The sequence below is a fragment of the Bos mutus genome, chromosome 24 (assembly GCF_027580195.1).
Source record: "Bos mutus isolate GX-2022 chromosome 24, NWIPB_WYAK_1.1, whole genome shotgun sequence".
In the NCBI taxonomy this organism is placed as follows: Eukaryota; Metazoa; Chordata; class Mammalia; order Artiodactyla; family Bovidae; genus Bos; species Bos mutus.
Window position 1 is genome coordinate 29,660,396 of NC_091640.1, and position 22,250 is coordinate 29,682,645.

Sequence of the window (22,250 nt, forward strand, 5' to 3'; positions counted from 1 at the left end):
CCAATGCATGGGATGGTTCCCTACTAAAATGCAGACCAATGTATAAAACAACACTGTCAATGCCCAGTAATTTTTTAATGTTTAATATTTTAATATTCATTGGAATATAATTGCTTTATGATGTTGTGTTAGTTTCTGTCATACAGTGAAGTGAATCAGCTAAGTGTATTCATATGTCCTCTCTCTCAAGTCTCCCATCCGCCAGCCCCATCCCACTCCTCTAAGTCATCACAGAGCACTGAGCTAAGCTCCCTATGCTATACAGCAGCTTCCTGCTAACTATTTTACACATGGTAGTGTATGTGTATACCCACTCCAGTACTCTTGCCTGGAAAACCCCATGGACAGAGGAGCCTGGTAGGCTGTAGTCCATGGGGTCTCTAGGTGTTGGACACGACTGAGCGACTTCCCTTTCACTTTTCACTTTCATGCATTGGAGAAGGAAATGGCAACCCACTCCAGTATTCTTGCCTGGAGAATCCCAGGGATGGGGGAACCTGGTGGGCTGCTGTCTATGGGGTCACACAGAGTCAGACACGACTGAAGTGACTTAGCAGCAGCAGCAGCAGCAATATATGTGTATCAATGCTACTCTCTCAATTAGTCCTCCCCGCTCCCTCCCAACTACGTCCACAAGTCCATTCTTTACATCTGCACCTCTGCTGTTTCCAATAATGCCCAAATTATTTCATAAGTTGTTAATCGAATATACGTTATAGTATAACTTCCCTTTAAAGTATCATGCTAAATTGACATTATAGATTCCATTGTGATTAACATTTGTCCAAATAATAACAAAAGAGGAAGAAAGCATTATGATTAAGAAATAGCTCACAGGGACTGGTGGTGCATTGAATAGGAATCCACTTGCCAAGCCAGGGAACAAGGGTTCCATCCCTGCTCAGGGGAATTCCACATGCCTCCTGGTGTTGCCAAAAAAATAAATCTAAATATAAATAAAGAAATACAGTTTTAAAAAATAAACATAGTGCATATATAAATTTCTAGATATTAAGAAGAGTTAAAGGATTTCACTTTCAAATGCTTTAAAAAAAAAACAACAACTGATATCTATAGCAAATATGGTTTTAAACTATAGTATTTTTTTTCCTAAAAAAAAATTCCATTTTCTTTCTGAGAAATTGATGTCAAATCCCCAAGCTTCTCTTTCTTTGTCGCAATCTTTTTCCACTTTTGAGCAGAAAGGAAAGAGGGCAGGAGAAGTAATGTCAGAGAGCCTGATGATGATAGGTTTTTCTGAGTGATTGGACACAGCTAATTTGTACCTGATTGTTCTCGGGGCCACACCTGAACAATGCAGTCTTTAAGAGCTCTCCCTGAAATCACTTCATCAGCAAGATGAGAGGTTTAAATAGTACTAAAGAGCTACACCTGGTAGCCTTCGTTCGGTCTCCCATAACCACCTTTCATTTCCTCAGAAATCCTAAGACTTCTGGACTGGCAAGTCATCCATTTTTTGCTTTCAGAAGAATTAAAGCTCTCAGGGTCCCCTACAAACAGGTTTTAAGAGGTCAGGGGTAAAAAAACAAAAACATTTTTTTTTCTTCTACAAATAGGAACACCTGGAAATAGACACTGCACATCTGACAAGAGAAATCACATCATAAAAGTGTCATTCTTTTGACCCATTTTCAATGTTTGCATTTTGTAAGTAGCGGTTCTTTATCATCCTGTAGACATTCTTCGACAAAGCTTTATGACGTTAATTAACATCACTACCAGTAACCCTTAAGCTCTGTGCCTTGTGACTGGTATTGGCTAGGGGCAGAAAAGCAGCATCTGCCTGGAAATATTTATTTATTCAATAGATTTTCTAGAACGCATCACCATAATCCCTTCCCACAAAAGGGAAAACCTCCAATAACATAAATCATTCACAAGTTGTGACACTAAATTGAACAATTTTCCTGACTCCTAAAATAACAGTTGCCTTTTTACTGGAAGGAGCTTAAAATAAAAAAGCCAAATGTGACTCTTCCCATCACAAGGCACCCGAACCATGGAATCCCGTATTGTTTCAAATCAGGCATTAAATAAGGTCTAAGTGTCCTACTAACTAGCACACTCACCATTTGTCATTGGCCCAAAAGGGAAAGTTTTCATTTTTATTTTTAATTAATTATATAAATAAAGAAAAGCCTAAATGATACCTTTTTCTTCAATTTTTGGTATTTTCTCCCATCCTGAGATCCCCTTTAATAATTTCCTGCTATGAATATTACATATCCTTCTCCAGTTAATTATTTATGTTGATGAAACATGGCATTTACCATGCCTTCTAGAATTCCACTTGACCTGATTGCTAGTAGGCACAGAGAGGAATCAGAGCTCATACAGGATTTGGTTTGTAGAAAATACTGTAGCTATTTTTTTTTCTTAAATTCAACATTCACCAATCCATTTTTTTCTTACAAGATAATTCTGTCACTACCATTTCTGTCCTCCGAATGTCACTTCATATATTTCAAAAATCCCTTGCAACCTCTCAAAATAGAAACCAGCAGTCAAATTTCAAAAGTCCAGCCTACTCTAGACCAACTGACCAACTTATAATGATTCAGGTCAGCAGAGACTCAAAGTTTAAGAATATTTTTTGCTTTCAGCATAAAACTCTTTTCAAAAAAATTTTCTGGTTATCAGAAATACTTCAGTCCTTCTAGAAGGAGTCTTCCTCAAATCCTGAATCAATTAAAAAAAAAATCCTGATTCTTTACATATTTCTTTAGGGGAAATTTTGAGAGAACATATTTGGAAGCCTATCGCCTTCACAACTTTTCATAACGTATCTATTAATAAAATGCTAGATTCATTTATCTTGAAGTTGAGTTTTCTCACAAAATGCAGTAAGGAATGAAATGGCTAAAGATGATGTTCATTAAAAAAAAAGAGAGAAAATGAGATATAAGCTATTTCACTCACTGTAAACTGGATTTCTAGATACTATAAGAATTATTGATAGGCATAGATGGTGTGGGTGCCCTTTTTAGAAAATGAATACAAAGGCAGAAGATACGTGAGTGCATGTGTTTTTGTATGCTTATAAGACCATGAAAGGCAATGCTGCTGTATGCTATGTCACTTCAGTTGTATCCGACTCTTTGTACCCTATGCACTGTAGCCTGCCAGGCTCCTCTGTCCATGTGACTCTCCAGGCAAGAAGACTGGAGTGGATTGCCATGCCCTCTTCCAGGGGATCTTTCCGACCCAGGGATTGAACGCACGTCTCCTGCATTGGCAGACAGGTTCTTTGCCACTAGCACCATCTGGGAAGCCCTAAAGGGCAATAATTTTTTTTTTAAGTATAGTTAATGCACAATATTATATAACTTACAGGTGTAAAATATAGTGATTCACAATTTTTAAAGGTTATACTCCATTTATAATCATAAAATTCCCTGTTATACAATGTATCCTTGCAGCTTATTTTATACATAAGAATTTGTAATGGCAGAAATCAACACAATATTATAAAGCAATTATCCTCCAATTAAAAATAAATACATTAAGAAAAAAGAATTTGTAACTCTTAGACCCCTCTCTCTATTTGCCCCTCCCTATCCCTCTCTCCACTTATTTGTTCTCTGTATCTATGAGTGAAGAATAGTAGTTTTAAGGCGCTTCATGAAAATATAATGGAAAATGAATATTAAGTAAACGGGCAATACAAAGGTAAATTTACTTGCTCTTGATCTGCTGAAGCAATTGAGACAATCTCAAATGTTAAAATTTTGCTTTTCATTGTTTAGTTTTTTCCTAAATTAAAGTGTTAACATTTATTTTAGAAAGAAAGAGAACGCAAAATTAGATACAAAGTAAATAATGTTTCAGTTCAGTTTAGTTCAGTCGTCCAGTCGTGTCCGACTCTTTGCGATCCCATGAATCGCAGCACGCCAGGCCTCCCGGAGTTCACTCAGACTCACATCCATCGAGTCAGTGATGCCATCCAGCCATCTCATCCTCTGTCGTCCCCTTCTCCTCCTGCCCCCAATCCCTCCCAGCATCCGAGTCTTTTCCAATGAGTCAACTCTTCGCATGAGGCAGCCAAAGTACTGGAGTTTCAGCCTTAGCATCATTCCTTCCAAAGAAATCCCAGGGCTGATCTTCTTCAGAAGGGACTGGTTGGATCTCCTTGCAGTCCAAGGGACTCTCAAGAGTCTTCTCTAACACCACAGTTCAAAAGCATCAATTCTTCAGCGCTCAGCTTTCTTCACAGTCCAACTCTCACATCCATACATGACCAGTGGAAAAACCATAACCTTGATTAGACGGACCTTTGTTGGCAAAGTAATGTCTCTGCTTTTGAATATGCTATCTAGGTTGGTCATAACTTTCCTTCCAAGGAGTAAGCGTCTTTTCATTTCATGGCTGCAGTCACCATCTGCAGTGATTTTGGAGCCCCCCAAAATAAAGTCTGACACTGTTTCCACTGTTTCCCCATCTATTTCCCATGAAGTGATGGGACCAGATGCCACGATATTCGTTTTCTGAATGTTGAGTTTTAAGCCAGCTTTTTTGCTCTCCTCTTTCACCTTCATCAAGAGGCTTTTTAGTTCCTCTTTACTTTCTGCCATAAGGGTGGTGTCATCTGCATATCTTAGGGTGAGACAAAATCACAAAAAAATATAAAATTTTAAAAGTTAAGAAATAAAGCTGTTCACATAAGAAAAAAATAAAATTTAAATTAAAAACAAAAAATAAAAATAAATACAATTTTAAAAGAAATAAATAATACCAAGAAATATTTTAAAACACAATATTTTATTAATGAATAACCTAATATAACTCTAGAGTATTTTTATATCTTACATTTTGGGGGTTACATGTGGTATGATTACTTCTTTATACAACAATACTATTTTAATAAGTAACAGTTTTTCCTCTAGTATGAGTAATGGACATTTATTTATGGTTGTAGTTTTAAAACATCTCTGTCAGTTTGAAACTTCTTTGGTAAGGTCAATGTAAATTTCCATGATTACTTTTAAATTTGAGACAAATTTGATAAATTGTGATAAGTATGACAATCCCTAATCATATTTGTGAGCTGTACAATTTGGAAGGATTTGCCAGGGACAGACTTCTGCTTCCGCTATTCTCCTCTATTATCCAAATATTTCTGCTGCAGAGTTATCATCGTATTGGTGAATAAGAGTATTACTGCAATTTATTCCTATATCAGCCTGACTAATATTAGCTTAATTATTATACAAAAAGATTGTGAAACTACTAAGTAGATCTCACTAAAGCCAATGGAAATGTATCCTCAATTCTACTTTTACTTAATATGCATGCATTCTCAGTCACTCAGTTGTGTCCAACTCTTTGCAACTCCATGGACTGTAGCTCACTAAGTTCCTCTGTTCGTAGGATTTTCCCAGCAAGAATATTGGAGTGGGTTGCCATTTCTTCCTCTGGGGAATCTTTCTGATCCAGGGATCCAACCAGCGTTTCCTGAATCTCCTGCACTGTCGGCAGATTCTTTACTGCTTTGCCACTTGGTAAGATTCTCTGTCTATGGCATTTCAGTAACACTCCATAAGAGTGAGAGGACCTGAAACTTGATTTTATGAGCCTGGTGGTAAGTGGTAATTCTCTAATTATTGCCCAGGGAAGAAAGAAAAAATGGATATTAATATTAACAAAATAAAACGTTTTATGAGTATGGTCTTCTGGGGGAAAAATATGGGAGATGCTATGATATTCAGTATTTGAAACTCAGCCAATGCTGCATTAATAATGGAAGATGATTTTAAACATATTGTGTTAAACAATAATTAAAAAGCTGATGCCATATTTACTTTTCAATATTTTAGGTGACCTGCACAACTTTTTAATGCATTCAGGGAGCTGGCTAGATTATTGAAATGCTCTATATGATTGGACTGATTAATTTGAGAAACAGAACAAGTTTGCAAACAATTTCTAGGAAGTTCTTAAGACAGCAAGCAAATTCTGAGAATTCTAACTGATTCTAATTCTAGAACTCTAAATGAATTCTAATTCAATGAACAAAAAGCAATTTTAAGTTTACAAGCAATGGACGTAGTTTTTCATCTTTGTCCCATCTGTTTCTTCTATGAAAGATATTTCTGAAAAATCCTTTCTCTAAACGATCCCTTCCAATTTTTTAAGCTTGGTTCCTTTGTACTCTAGATGGAGCACTTAGCCTTCTGCTTTCACTTTTTACTTCATCAAGACTGAATTACACTCATGAAAGAGTCAGGAAAGGCTTTCTTTTGGAAACTTTATTGATAGTTTTCAAAAATAATGAAGGGATTTCCATTCTTCCATACAAAATGGCTTCTTCTACCCAAACAGCCATGTTTGTGTGTTTTAATGATTACCTTTCCAAAGCTGATTGGTCTCCTGGTTTCTGGTTCATAAATAAAGAATGAATGTATTGCTTAATTCTTCATTATTTGAAATAGTTCAAAAACATTTCTTAAAGGGGGTTTAAAAAAACCATCAAGAGTGAAGCTGGCAAGCCTTATCATCATTAACCTATGCAGCTGGCATGTATTTGTGCCCATGGCAATGTCCTATCTCCTAAATTTAATGCCATGTTTGAATGTGCCAGGAATAATGATTTTCAGGGCTTTTGAAATCTTTTCATTCTTTCTTTCTTTCATTTAAACTGGATTTGTTACTGACTCACTGATATATTGAGTACCCTGTAAATTCCCAGTGATAAGATAATATGATTTCTTCTTTTCAGGGACACTGAAAAGTCAGAGCACAGGCATCTAAACATTTTACATTAGCAAGCAAACTCAACATGATAAAAACACACAGTTTTCTAAATTCAAAACTATGAAGATTCTATATAATCAATGTCCCATTTCACTAGATAAAAATAAAAGATCTGGGAAAAAAAGATTCCTATGGCCATACTATAAAATAATCTAGGATTTATAGGACTTAAAATAATTATTAATGCATAAATTTTACAGCTTTGTGTGTGTTTTGTGCAGAAAGAATGATTTATTTCTGAAATATAAAAGTGGGATGAAAACTTTCCCTAGTGAATTTATTTTGTGATCGAGGGGACAAGTCAGCCTCACATGCAGTAAATTACAGTGGTAAGTACTGGAATTTATTCAACTCGCCTATATAAAATACACCAATACCCTTTTGGAAAACAGGACTGAAAGGCAGCAAAATAGCCATAATCAGTGTGTTCTGCTCCCTAAAGTAAAATAGCCATGAGATTAAAAAAGAAGTTTCTTTCTTCCAGCTTTGAATGAAGGCTGGTTTGCCCTAAGTGTTTTCTATAAGGCTATGAACTCATTTATCTAAGGTAATTTTTGGCTAAGGTCAACTGAAAAACGATTCCTTTAAAATAAACTGATCATTACTAGGAAAACTAAATGCCTTCCCTGACCTTCAAGGCATTGAAACTCATCCTCTGTGCCCTTTTTATATCACCCCAAGCATGGTCATTTCATAGTACTTAAAAGTCAGGATTATAATTGCCTGTCTATCTGTCTCTCCCATTAGAGAATGGGAGAGATCATTAAAGGCAGATAATACGCCTTGTTTATCTTTGTTTTGTCAGAGCAGCGCCTGTGGAAGGCACTTGTCAAATATTTATTGAAAAGATGGATGAACAGATGGATGGATGAGTAGATAGATAAAAGACAGATGATGAATCATCTACAGATATTCTAGATTTTGAAAGCAAGCAATATTTATCTTTTTATAGACATAGCTATACATATCGGAGAAGGCAATGGCACCCCACTCCAGTACTCTTGCTTGGAAAATCCCATGGACGGAGGAGCCTGGAAAGCTGCAATCCATGGGGTCGCTGAGGGTCGGACACGACTGAGCGACTTCACTTTCACTTTTCACTTTCATGCATTGGAGAAGGAAATGGCAACCCCCTCCAGTGTTCTTGCCTGGAGAATCCCAGGGACGGGGGAGCCTGGTGGGCTGCCATCTATGGGGTCGCTGAGGGTCGGACATGACTGAAGCGACTTAGCAGCAGCAGCAGCAGCTATACATATATATTAAACAGTGATAAATAATTCTCAAAGAGCTTGCAAGACTACATTTAAAACAAATAAGAAATTTCTGAAACTTCTACTATCAAAAAAGATTCCTTAGGAAATGTGATAGAAAATAGTGGTTCTAAATTCTATGACTAATAATAATAATCCACAACTGTTGAGGATCTCCCGTCCACTGGTAGATTATTAATTGCTTCTCATGCAGTTATTTCTCACAGCTCTTATATATCTGTTTGCTAATTGTTAAGTCAAGACAATGAAGAAGGTCTGCTGTCTTCCTAAGATCACAGAATAAGTGGACGAGAGCTACAGCTTGGATTGAGACACCATGAATACAGACTTTGTGTGCTTACTTCTAGGCTACATTCTTTTCTTTAGGCAGTAAGCCAAAAGGAAAATCTTACCAAATATTACCAAATTTGACCCACAACATATTCTCTGGGTGTGAACCTAAATTACTGACAATGAAAAGAGAATTACTCCCAGAAAATAGAAAAGCACTAAATTCAATTATTTCCATTAATTGAAAACTACACTTGTTGAAATACCATGATATCACTTGATAATACTTAACAGCACAGAGAATAGAGTTGGCTGAGTTGGTAAAGAATCCCCCTGCAATGCAGGAGATGCAGGAGACCCAGGTAGGATCCCCTAGAGAAGAGAATGGCAACCTACTCTAGTATTCTTGCCTGGAGAATCCCTTGGACAGAAGAGCCTGGAGGGCTACATCTATGGGACCAAAAAGAGTCGGACATGACTGCATGATTAACACTCTCACTTTCAAGAGTCTTTAGAGACTGTGGATCCCTTTGCAAATATTGAGAATGTTTCAGACAAGGAATGACAAATGGGTTCCAACTTTTGTGCCAAAGTGTTAACTTCCTGAAAATGAAGACTGAGGCTAGCCTGAAGAAGACCCAGAATCAATTAATACTGCCTGCCTTGAATGCACAGGAGCCCTGCCACTGGAATTGAGCCACTCATGTGCTGTCCTTCTCCTAGGAATACGATTGGGATATATGTCTAGTGCAGTGGTCTTCAATCAGGTTGTACATCAGAATCAGCTGCGGAAATTTTACAACATATACATACCAAGGAAAAAGTGCTCCTTGACTTCCATAAACATACCGTTCTGGGTGGAAAAGGCATATAAGCAGGTTGTAATGTACACCTGAAAGCACAAAATGTTTTCTCATGTCTTCATGAATTAATTTGTTGTTCAGTCACTAAGTCATGTCCAACTCTTTGAGACCCCATGGACTGCAGCACGCCAGGCTCCTCTGTTCTCCACTGTGTAATGGGGTTTGCTCAAATTCTGCCTTCAATCTTTCCCAGCATTAGAGTCTTTTCCAATGAGTCAGGTCTTCGTATCAGGTGGCCAAAGTATTGGAGCTTCAGCTTTATCATCAGTCCTTTAGGTAACCACCTCAAAATAAAGGCTTGAAAACACTTCTAATTGAATTCATACCTGCCTATGCAATCAAATATTTTGTCAGTCTTAGGTCAGTCAGTTCAGTCATTCAGTCATTTCCGACTCTCTGCGAACCCATGGACTGCAGCACGCCAGGCCTCCCTGTCCATCACTAACTCCCAGAGCTTGGTCAAACTCATGTCCGTTGAGTCAGTGATGCCATCTAACCATCTCATCCTCTGTCGTCCCCTTCTCCTGCCTTCAATCTTTCCCAGCATCAGGGTCTTTTCCAATGTAGCAATGCAATATGTAATTTGATAGAAATGTTGGGAGCACACATATGTATATTCTTCATAAGAATTTAATTTCATAAAAGTATAGTTTTAAACATATAAATTATTAGCCAATAAAAAATAAAAACAAGAAAGGAAAAAAGCAAAAATGGGGTCCAGAATGGCTGTTGTGACTAATAAGCGCTGTCCTCAAAACCTTTTTGGAATCTAGTTTGTTGGCGGCAATTAAAGCGAAACAAACAAAGCAGTTGAAGAAGTCAACTCTTTCTTGTGCATTTGCATTTCATTTTCCAAAGTGAAATATTTTAAATGAAAGTTCTTTCAATAACTGCAGAAGCAGTAAAAGAATTTTAGTTACACGAAAGATGCGTTCGAGAATAAGGAAAGGGGAAAATCATGAAGAATCTCTAAAGTTACTTTTCTTTTTTACCACCATGCCAAAATAGAGTTCTGAAATATTAACATGTGAAGGGTAATCTCTGAGACCTTTTGCCACCTCCTAAAATGAAGAAAGGTTGCATACATTTTGTCTTGCTGCTATGAATAATAAGAAGCCATGGGATTCCTTGTAGCAGTCCTGGAATAATTATGAAATAGCTGATTAAGTTCAAAGTTAGTATGGAAATCTGTTCTTTTAAAAGTCTTTCATAATCTATCTCTGGAGAGAGATAATTCTATCAAATTTGAATTAATCCATAGATAATAGCAAGACTATTGCCCACTATTGTGTGTCTATATATGAGATATGAATATTGCATGGATTTTGAGATTTCACATTAAAATAACTCAAGGCCAGATTACAGAAGGGATTAATTGTAAACAGTACAAGTTGAGACAATCACCCCCAGAAAGGGATTAATCAACTTCAAACTTTATAACTTGACCTAACAATAACAGCCTAACCATAGATAATTCTTTGCAGAGTGGGTTTTTTAAATGCAGGTCACACAGTGATCCCTTTATAGATCCAATAAAACATTTCTTAAATTACCCTATCTGGTATCATTATAAAGTATAATCGGGTCCCAATATTATCATCACTACTGGAGCCTATAGTAGAATTAATTGTTCTTCATTTCAAGTCAAAAATAGGTTTTTTATCAGGAAACCTAAATTAAAGCATTCAAAAAGTTCCCATTTTGAATAGTTAAGCACACTATTAGTAACTGGCATGTAAGCATTCATTCATTTTATATTTTTTTCCTACCTGGTCTCTATTCTTTCATTTTTGAATCTATATATGTACCACACATATAGCCAAACCTACACAAAATAATGGGGCTTTCTTCATATCAGAATACATTGTTCATAAGGTGTGTGGAAAATGATAATAAAAAACAAGTTTGTACCTTATATGAGAATAACTGAATTAAGGCTTTAAATTTTTTGTAATTTTAGCAATACTTCAGTTCAGTTCAGTTCAGTTCAGTTGCTCAGTCATGTCCAACTCTGCGACCCCATGGACTGCAGCACGCCAGGCTTCCCTGTCCATCACCAACTTCCAGGGCTTGCTCAAACTCATGTCCACCGAGTCAGTGATGCCATCCAACCATCTCATCCCCTGTTGTTCCCTTCTCCTCCTGCCTTCAATCTTTCCCAGCATCAAGGTCTTTTCCAATGAGTCAATTCTTTGCATCAGGTGGCCAAAGTATTGAAGCTTCAGCTTCAGCATCAGTCCTTCCAATGAATATTCAAGACTGATTTCCTTTAGGGTTGACTGATTATATCTCCTTGCAGTTCAAGGGACTCTCAAGAGTCTTCTCCAACACCACAGTTCAAAAGCAGCAATTCTTTGGTGCTCAGCTTTCTGTATAGTCTAACTTTCCCATCCATACATGACTACTGGAAAAAACATAGCTTTGACTAGACAGACCTTCGTTGGCAAAGTAATGTCTCTGCCTTTTAATACGCTGTCTAGGTTGTTCATAGCTTTTCTTCCAAGGAGCAAGTGCCTTTTAATTTCATGGCTGTAGTCACCAACTACAGTGATTTTGGAGCCCAAGAAAATAAAGTCTGCTACTGTTTCCATTGTTTCCTCATCTATTTGCCATGAAGTGATGGGAGCAGATGTCATGATCTTAGTTTTTTAAATGTTGAGTCTTAAGCCAGCTTTTTCACTCTCCTCTTTCACTTTCATCAAGAGGTTCTTTATTTCCTCTCACTTTCTGCCATAAAAGTGGTATCATCTGCACATCTGAGGTTATTGATATTTCACCCAGCACACTTGATTCCAGTTTACATACATATATATAATAAATTTACCAACTTAACAATTTTTAGGGCTTCCCTGATAGCTCAGTTGCTAAAGAATCTGCCTGCAATGCAGGAGACCCCAGTTCGATTCCTCAGTGGGGAAGATCCCCTGAAGAAAGGATAGGCTACCCACTCCATTATTCTCGGGCTTCCCTTGTCACTCAGCTGGTAAAGAATCCTCCTGCAACGTGGGAGACCTGGGTTCAATACCTGGGTTGGGAAGATCCCCTGGAGAAGGGAAAGGCTACCCACTCCAGGCCTGGAGAATTCCATGGACTGTGTAGTCCATGGGGTCGCAAAGAGTCAGACACAGCGGAGTGACTTTCACTTTAACAATTTTTAAGTGTGCAGTTCACTAACGTAAGTATAGTTACATTGTTCTTCAGCCAATAGCCAGAAGTCTTTCATCTTGCAAAACTAAAACTCTATATCCATTATATAATAAGTTCCCGTTCTCCTCTCATCCCAGCCCCAGGTAATAATGATTCTATTTTCTGTCTATGAATTTGACTTGTCTAGCTACCTCATATAAGTGGAATATTAAAATATTTTTCTTTTTGTGACTGGCTACTTTCACTTAGCATAGTGTCCTCACGGTTCACTCAAGTTGTAGCATGTGTCAGAATTTCCTTTCATTTTAAGACTGAATAATATTCCATTGTATGTGTATCCTACATTTGGTTTATCCATTCAATCATTGATGGACACTTGGGCTGCTTCCTCCTTTGGGCTATCGTGACTAATGTTGTTTTGAATATGGTTCTCAAATATTTCTTTGAGACTCTGCTTTCAATTCTTTTGAGTACATGCCCAGTAGTGAGATTGTTGGGGACACTGTAACTTTACTTCTAACTTGTTGAGGTGCTGCCATACTGTTTTCCACAGTGGCTGCACCATTTTACCTCCCTGCCAATAGTCCACAAGGTTACAGTTTCTCTACATCCTCACCAACACTTATTTTATCTTTTTTAAAAAATAGGGATTAGGCTTTACCTAGCAACCTTAAGTGTATTTCAAATGATCTATTATATCTGCTGGGAATGGAATCTGAGCTTTTTACTTTCTAGAGGGAAAAGATGGTTAAAACTGATGAAGAAAATGAAAATTTTCTAATAACTATGAATCAATGACCTCCTCCCCATCGAAACATCTGACATATGCTTTGTACAAAGTATATGATTAGGAAATAACCTCTTTAAATCAATGAGATTAAAACAAAAAAACTAACACAGAGTTTTAACATTCAAAGTGAATTCCTAGGAAAGAGTAGCGTGGATGCATATACACTAACATATGTAAATAGATCACCAATGCGAAATTTGCTGTATGACTCAAGAAACTCAAACGGGGGCTCTGTAATAACCTAAAGGGGTGGCAATGGGTGGGTGGTGGGAGAGAGATTCAAGACAGAGGGGACATATGTACTGCTGCTGCTGCTGCTAAGTCGCTTCAGTCGTGTCCGACTCTGTGCGACTCCATAGACGGCAGCCCACCAGGCTCCCCCGTCCCTGGGATTCTCCAGGCAAGAACACTGGAGTGGGTTGCCATTTCCTTCTCCAATGCATGAAAGTGAAAAGTGAAAGTGAAGTCTGGTTAATTCACATTGCTATATGACAGAAATCAAATCAATATTGTAAATCAATCATCAATCAATGAAAAACAAAATATTAAAAAAGAAAAACTCGCAGAGTTTTAACATTCAAGGTGACTTCCAAGATTCCTCAGAGTGAAGGACACACACTTTTGGGCTGTTCCTCTATCCTTATCTGCCTAATGAACGTTGTCCCGCTTGGCAAACTACTTCTCTTGGTTGTTGTGAGGATTAAGTGAATAATCCATGTAAAGCACCCAGAATGGTCCATTATAAATTTAATAAATGTTAGCAATGATCATTTTTATAATTATTTAAATATTGTGAAAAGTGGTAACGAATAAGCAACTGAACACAAGCAAATGATTTTAGTAGTATATTAGGCATAGTGTTGAACTTTGTCAAAGTACAGATAATAATCCATGCTCTAATAATAAATAAATATAGTTTCAGTTTGAAAGGAAAAGAGATAAGCACAAAAAATGTAAAGTATAATGCAAGGCAGGACTAAACCACTTCCTTCTAAAGGAAGCATCATAACTTCCTTTAGCATCATAACTTTGGATAATTCCTCTCCTCTTAATACATCTTTTTCATTTCTTTTCCTTCTGCCCATGTATGATTCTAACCTCAGTTTTCTAGTCTTCTCTTTTTACCTCTTTTCTACGTTGGTGATTTTATCTGCTCTCATCTGGGAGATTATCACAGCCTGAATATCTCTCCTTCAGTGTTACTGATTCATCTACCTCCTGAACAATGATGTGCCAGGGCCATTTTGAAAACAGTTCTAAAACTCAAGTACCTGTTCCAATTACTGTTGCTTCCACTGTTCCTTGAGTTAGATCTGTCAAAATCCTGTAATTCTTCTCCCTTATCTGCAGGGCAAAATCTAGAAAACTTAGTCTGTGATTGAAAACCTTTCACAATGTGACTTAACATTAGATTTTCTGCTTTAGCTTCCCTGTGTATACTTTAAACTAAGCTACATGTAATTGTCCTTGTAGAACTTACAATTTTCTTTTTTATGCCTTGTGAATTTGTTGTTTTATGCCTTGTTGTTGAGCTACCCTTTTCTTCATCTCCATCGGTTAAAATTCTATTCAAACACCAAGAGCCAGCTCAAACTTTGATTCCTGCACCCTACCAAAAGGAAGTTCTCTCCTTTCTGAACTTTGTAGTTTCCTGTACATAACCTACATCTATTCTGAGATACCTTGTTTTTAGGATATGTCAATACACACTAGATTTCCAGTCCCTGACAATGACTTCATTGCCTAAGAGTCTTCAAAATGAATGAATGAGTGGCTGAGTGAATGAATGAATGAATAAATAAATAAAAGTAAATATAGGTTTACCAAGGAAAATTAACTTAGTAATTGTATAGAATGTAGGAGATTCAGGGAGTCACGCTAAAGACTGTTGTATTGTTACAAATACAAAATCCAAGCTGAAACTGCCTCAGCAAACTGGATAACTGATTTAAACTACTGAAAAATATTGAGTTTTTAAATTGTAGAATGTATGTCTCGAATAGTGCTTTATTATACTCAGCTATCTTTGTACATTTTATTTCGAACATTAATTCTACAGTGGGTGTCTTAGTCTGCTCAGGTTGCTATAAGAAAATACCAAATAATGGGTGGCTTAAACAGAAGATTTTTTTTTTTTTCTCACAGCTCTGGAGGCTGAAAATCCAAGATCAAAGTCTTGCAGAGATCTGTTCCTAGTGAGACTTTATTCCTGGTTTTTAGATTCCACCTTCTCAGTATATGCTCACATGGTGGACAGCAAGGTCTCTGGTCTCTTTATAAAGGCACTCATCCCATCATTAAGGCCTCACCCTCATGAGCTCAGCAAATGTTTACCAGCCCCCTAAGGCCTTGTCTCCAAATACCATCACTTTGAAGGTTCAGACTTCAACACATGGATCTGAGGAGATGCAATTCAGTCCACAGGCTTTCCTGATGGCTCAGCGATAAAGAATCTGTCTGCCAATACAGGAGACACAGGTTTGATCCCTGAGTTGGGAAGATCCCCTGGAGAAGGAAATGGCAACCCACTCCAGTATTCTTGCCTGGAGAATCCCATGGTCAGAGAAGCCTGGCAGGCTACAGTCTATGAGGTCAAAAAGAGTCAGACACGACTGAGTGACTAACACTTTTACTTTCAGCAAACCCAGAGGACAAAAATATGTCAATCCTTAAAATAAAAACAAATAGATTATTTTCACTTTTTACATTATTGCAACAATGACAAAAATACTAATAAGTTAACTCAAAGATGCATTTAAATCATGTTTCTCAAAATTTGGATTGTGTATCACATGTTAGGATCATAGTGTGAAGGAGTTTCTTCTAAAAATTCAAGTTCTCAACCTCACCCTGGATTTATTGAATCCTAAATCTCCAGGAGTGTCCATAGAATCTGTATTTTGGCATTTGTCCCAGGTGGTTTTTATGCAAACCAAAGTAAAAAGTATTACATCGACATAATCTCTCACAACAATGTAACATTTCTATCCATTAGGAATGCAAGGAATGATAACATCAAGACACTTAATCATTTAAGCTGCTGCTGCTGCTGCTAAGTCACTTCAGTCATGTCTGACTCTGTGCGACACCATAGATGGCAGCCCACCAGGCTCTCCTATCCCTGAGATTCTCCAGGCAAGAACACTGGAGTGGGTTGCCATTTCCTTCTCCAATGCGTGAAAGTGTAGTCACTCAGTCGTGTCCGACTCTTAGCGACCCCATGGACTGCAGCCTACCAGGCACCACCATCCAAAGAATTTTCCAGGCAAGAGCATTGCAGTGGGTTACCATTGCCTTCTCCAAATGATTTAAGATTTATTTCGATAAACCCTAAAAGAAAAAAATCTCCACAGAATAGAAGCTAAAAAGTTAGTCAATAAAATTCATCACCTATTCCTGTTTAAAAAAGAAAACATAAAACCAAGAACAGGGAAATGCATATCTCAAAATGATAGAGAATAACCACTTTACAGCAGCATTTTTAAACAGAAAAAAAAAAAAAACTAACATAAAAACATGAGTGGGATTTTTTAAACAAAGAATATTAGCAGAATTCTTATTAATGGACTAAATAAGGGTATCAGAAGTCTCCTGCATCACTTCATATAGTTCTAAAGTTCTGGTGTAGACATTAAGACATGAGAGGTAAAAAGAAACTTCATTATTAGAAAGAAGGAAACCCAGTTACAATTATATTCAGAAACCATTATTCTATCCACTGAAAATTTAAGAATATATACTGAAAAATATAAAATGAGAATGTAATGTAGCTTTGGACCACCAAAAAAAAAAATTCTGTTTACCAAAAATAACCAGTCAGAACATTCATGTATTTATTTAATGAACATTAACAGAATAATTAATAAGAAAATTATTGAAAAACTGAAGAATCATTGAAGAATATATTGAATATAAAACAAAGCAAATTTTATAGAAATAATAAAGGAAACAACAATCTTTAAAAGAGAATGAAATAGATAAATCCCAGGGAAATCTATAGAGTGAGAAATAAGCTTGATGACTAAGAGGATGTGATACGGAACACAGAACTGTCTGCTCACATCTTGGCTGGTGACCTTGAACTGATACTTAACCTCCCTCAACCAAAGACCTCCCTGGCTCAGCAAGTTCCCACCTACACAGCAAGTGCTCTTAGATTGTTTCAACCTGTCCTCTATCTGAGAACATTTGGGTTGTTTATGATGTTTTTGACAAATAAAGCTTTTAAATTTTTAATTAGTCAGATCTCTAAATCTTCTTTATGTGTTTGCCTCTTGGCATTACTTTCCATCTCTCTCCTTGGAATCTTCTTTTTTTGGCTCCCTTCCTAGGTTATTTTCTTTTGTCTGAGATGAGAAATCTTTCTTTGTCTATTCACTTTTCTCAAGAGAGGTTTTCCGCCACTTTCTCTTCTAGTAAAGATATGTTTGCATTTTGTCAAATTAAAAGACATACTTTTTAATAATAATAACCTATTGAGGGAGGGTTTATGCTGAATCAGAAACTAAATGACAACTCTTGTTTTTAAAGTATTTATCAAACTCCAAATCCCTCTGTCTGCCTGTCTGTCTGTCTCACACACACACACACAGATTTATCCAGAGGTTTATTTTCCTGAGCTTTTTTCTCATCTATTTATGTTATATAGATTATGAATTGTGTAAGATAAATCATTTTCAGAACAAGACAAAAGTAAACAACAAGATCAGAATATTCTGCCTAGAGAGAAGCAGCTCTAGCTGTTACTATCAACTTTTCTAAAGTTTCATTACCAGGTAACTGTTTATCATGAGACATAGAAGAGCTCACTTTATGCAAATACTTTACTTTAATGCAAATTTTGCACGAAAAGAAGTACTTTATGCAAATTTTGGTGGGGATAATAGTGCTGATACTGCCTACGCTGATCATTTCCATGCCCTTTCCCCCTACCCTGCTATTACCTTTCAGTCTCCTGAAGATTGAGACAGATCTGCATCCAGTCACTTGGGTGGAAATCCTTTTAGAGACTAACTTTTATAATCTTTTTAATATTCATCTTCTTACCTTTTCTTATGCAAAGCTATCATTATTTACAATGATCTAATTCTGCATCCTAATGGTTGACCTTTTGGTAGAAGAGTATTAACTCCTCAGTCTGTTGCTATGATCATTGCTATGATCATCCTTGTTATTGTTTAGTCACTAAGTCACGTTTGACTCACTGTGATCCCATGGACTGTAGCCCACGAGGCTCCTCTGTCCATGGGATTTCCCAAGCAAGAGTACTGGAATGGGTTGCCATTCCTTTCTCCGGGGGATCTTCCCAACCCAGGGGTCTCCTGCTAGACAGGCAGATTCTTTACCATTGGCCATCAGGGAAGCCAGCCACACCTGTGTGGTCCTTGTTCTAGTAGGACATCATGTAGGGAAAAGCACCACCAGCACCCTATTAGGGCAGTCATACAGAAATGTAAGCAAATTGGGAATAGCAAATTGGAAGGTTGTCTTGTTAGTTTCAGTGTGTGCATCCTGTTGTTGGAAGGGTCTTGTTATTTACAGCCTCTGAGCCTGGTGTATCAGGAAGGCATATGTGACAGCATTTGGCAGGAGGGAACATTCAGAGCTTTTAGCCTGCTCAAACCTGCTCCAGCTCCTCAGACCAGCCGTGACAACCACTGTGTCTCCATGGAGCTGAGGGAGGCAAGGAGAACTCTGCCAAGAACAGCCGTCTGTTCTGGTCGAGTGTATCACCCCTGAGCTAAGTAAACTCATAAACTAAGCTGAATATGACTCTGGATCTAAGTAAACTGCAAATATATGGCCCTTGGACTCTTGCATGTGATTCAGTGAACGGAAGTACAGTCTGTAACACTAATCAACTCCTTTTTCTATCTCCACAGCACAAGATTCTTTCCATGTCTCACTCGTCTGTCTAGGTAGGAAGCAGGTAGCTCTGGTTTCAAGTTCTAGCCCTGGCCTTAAGTACGTTTCAACTTACTAGTTCTGTGACCTGAAATAAGTCACTTAAGGTCTGTGGGCTGGTCTCCTCCCTCCTGGGGTGTTTTGAGCCTTAGAATGGATAGCACTGGTACAGAGCTTAGTGGGCTTCTCTGGTGGCTCAGCAGTAAAGAATAGCCTGCCAGTGCCGGAGATGCTGGTTTGACCCCTGCTCAGGTAAGATCCCTTGGAGATGGAAATGGCAATCCACTCTAGTATTCTTGCCTGAGAAATCCCATGGACAGAAGAGCCTGGTAGGCTACAGTCTTTGGGGTTGCAAGAAGCAGGCACAACTTATCTTTCCTAGTTCCTTTCTGAATGCTTATGCATAATGTTTAAATTACTCATCATCAGTTTGGCAATAACCTTTTTATTACATAGTTATGTTATTTAATTACACAGATTCTGATCCAGATTGCCTGGGTTTATATCCTGTTGTTGTTGCTCAGTTGCTCAGTCGTGTCTGACTCTGCAGCCCCATGGACTGCAGCACACCAGGCTTCCCTGTCCTTTACCATCTCCTAGAGCTTGCAATGGCACCCCACTCCAGTACTCTTGCCTGGAAAATCCCATGGACGGAGGAGCCTGGTAGGCTGCAGTCCATGGGGTCGCTAAGAGTCAGACACGACTGAGCGACTTCACTTTCACTTTTCACTTTCATGCATTGGAGAAGGAAATGGCAACCCACTCCAGTGTTCTTGCCTGGAGAATCCCAGGGACGGGGAAGCCTGGTGGGCTGCCGTCTATGGGTCACACAGGGTCGGACACGACTGAAGCGACTTAGCAGCAGCAGCAGAGCTTGCTCAAACTCACATCCATTGAGTCGGTGATCCCATCCGACCATCTCATCCTCTGTCAATCCCTTCTCCTCCTGCCTTTGATCTTTCCCAGCATCAGGGTATTTTCTAATGATTCAGCTCTTCGCATCAGGTGGCCAAAGTACTGGAGTTTCAGCTTCAGCATCAGTCTTTCCAATGAATATTCAGGACTGATTTCCTTTAGGATTGACTGGTTTGATCTCTGTGCAGTTCAAGGGACTCTCAAGAGTCTCCTCAACACCACAGTTCAAAAGCATCAATTCTTTGGTGCTCAGCCTTCTTTATAGTCCAAATCTCACATCCATACATGACCACTGGAAAAACGATGGCCTTGACTAGACAGAAGTGACCTGTGAGTTACTTCACTTTTCAGTGCCTTCATTTCCTCATCTATGTAACAGAATCAACAATAAAATTACCTCACATGGTTCCTGTGAGCATAAAATATTACATGATAAATGCTTCAAAGAGTATCTTATCCATGGTAATCATAAATTCCAGCTCTTATTTTTATTACTATTTTGTCTCTTGGTGTTGACATTTCCAGAATAACCTAAACAAGTTACCAGAAATGCTAAAATGCAAATCCTATAATATGTCAATAACTGAGCATCTTTTAAGGGCTCCTTGCTGCCTAAGGATGAGTTTATGTGTAGAAAGATACACAGAATCTAATATTTAGATTCTTTTGCTCAAAATATTACCTCTATCTAGCATTCTTATCTCATTTCAATCCATCTGGTAAAGTCCCACTTAAGTTTTAAAATTAGTTCAACCATCTCCTCCTCTAAGAAGCCTGCTTGTATCTTAGAAAAAGTTTGTATATTTCCTTCCCACATAAATGGCACCATGGTCCATTCATATAACACTAAACACAATTATTCTATCCTGATCTGCTTAGTTGGATATACATTCTACTAGCATGAATTTCACTGAGATCAGATATTGTGTATATTTAGATACGTGTGTCCAGATTTTAAATATGCCTGTCATATAAACAGGGCTCAATAAATATTCACTGATTAAACAAATAACTATTCACTGTCAGCATTAAGCATATTGCTTTGTGAGGAGAAGTATTTATATTATATACACGCATTTCCTACTTGTAATTGGAACAATAGAAGACCAATTCGGGACAGCGATGAGAAGACCCACTTTTTACACAGGTAGCAGGTACATCCAGACCACAGGAACTTGCTCAAGTTACATTTGCTTCCTCCTCTTTGCACTGTCATTCTTCTATTTTGAAAAACAAAACAAACAAAAAAACACACAAGAAACCATGTACCTCATCGCTCCCTCTCCCTGTATATTTCTATTTTGAATTTTCATTTACTCCTTCACTCATAGCTTCCCAGATGGTTTAGTGGAAAGGGATTTGTCTGCCAATGTAGGAGACTCAAGAGACGTAGGTTCAATCCCTGGGTCAGGAAGATCTTCTGGAGGAGGAAATGGCAACCCACTCCAGTATTCTTGCATGGAAATTTCCATGACCAGAGGAACCTGGTGGGCTGCAGCCCATGGGGGTTGCAAAGAGTTGGACACGATTGAGCGGACAGAACATACACGCATGCCTTCCTGGTTTCTTAGTAAGTTCTTCTATCTGCCTCACCCATCTCTGAGAAACGATGCAGGCTCCAACCTTCCCTTCTTCCTCAGAGGCCTCCCTGAGTCTGTTCACCATCTCGATCAAGAGACTGCTGCTGCTGCCGCTGCTGCTGCTGCTGCTAAGTCGCTTCAGTCATGTCCGACTCTGTGCAACCCCATAGACCGCAGCCTACCAGGCTCCTCCGTCCATGGGATTTTCCAGGCAAGAGTACTGGAGTGGGGTGCCATTGCCTTCTCCGATCAAGAGACTAGTTATGGGTAATAAGAATGCTGCTTTTGATTATCTCCAGGTGAGCTGGAGTCGGGAGAAAGAAGAAGCAACTTGAAAGCTCTGATCCCTCATAGCAAATATCTTCCTAAAACTTGATCCTGCTACATGAGCACATGTATCTCTCACAGAGCATATCCAAGCCTCATAAAATTTCCTTCAATTAAAATTATAGAGTGAGATATGATATTAAGTCTTTTGAATAAGTATGAATTTTTATACTGATAATATGTTTATAACATTTAATTACATTTTATAACAAAGTTATAACATTTTCAAATGTTAAAACATTTAAAATGTCAGGTGGTGCTAATGGTAAAGAATTCACCTGCCAGTGCAGAAGATGTAAGAGACACAGGTTTGATCCCTGGGTCAGGAAGATCCCCTGGAGGAGGGCATGGCAACCCACTCCAGTATTCTTGCCTGGAGAATCCCACGGACAGAGAAGCCTGGTGGGCTACA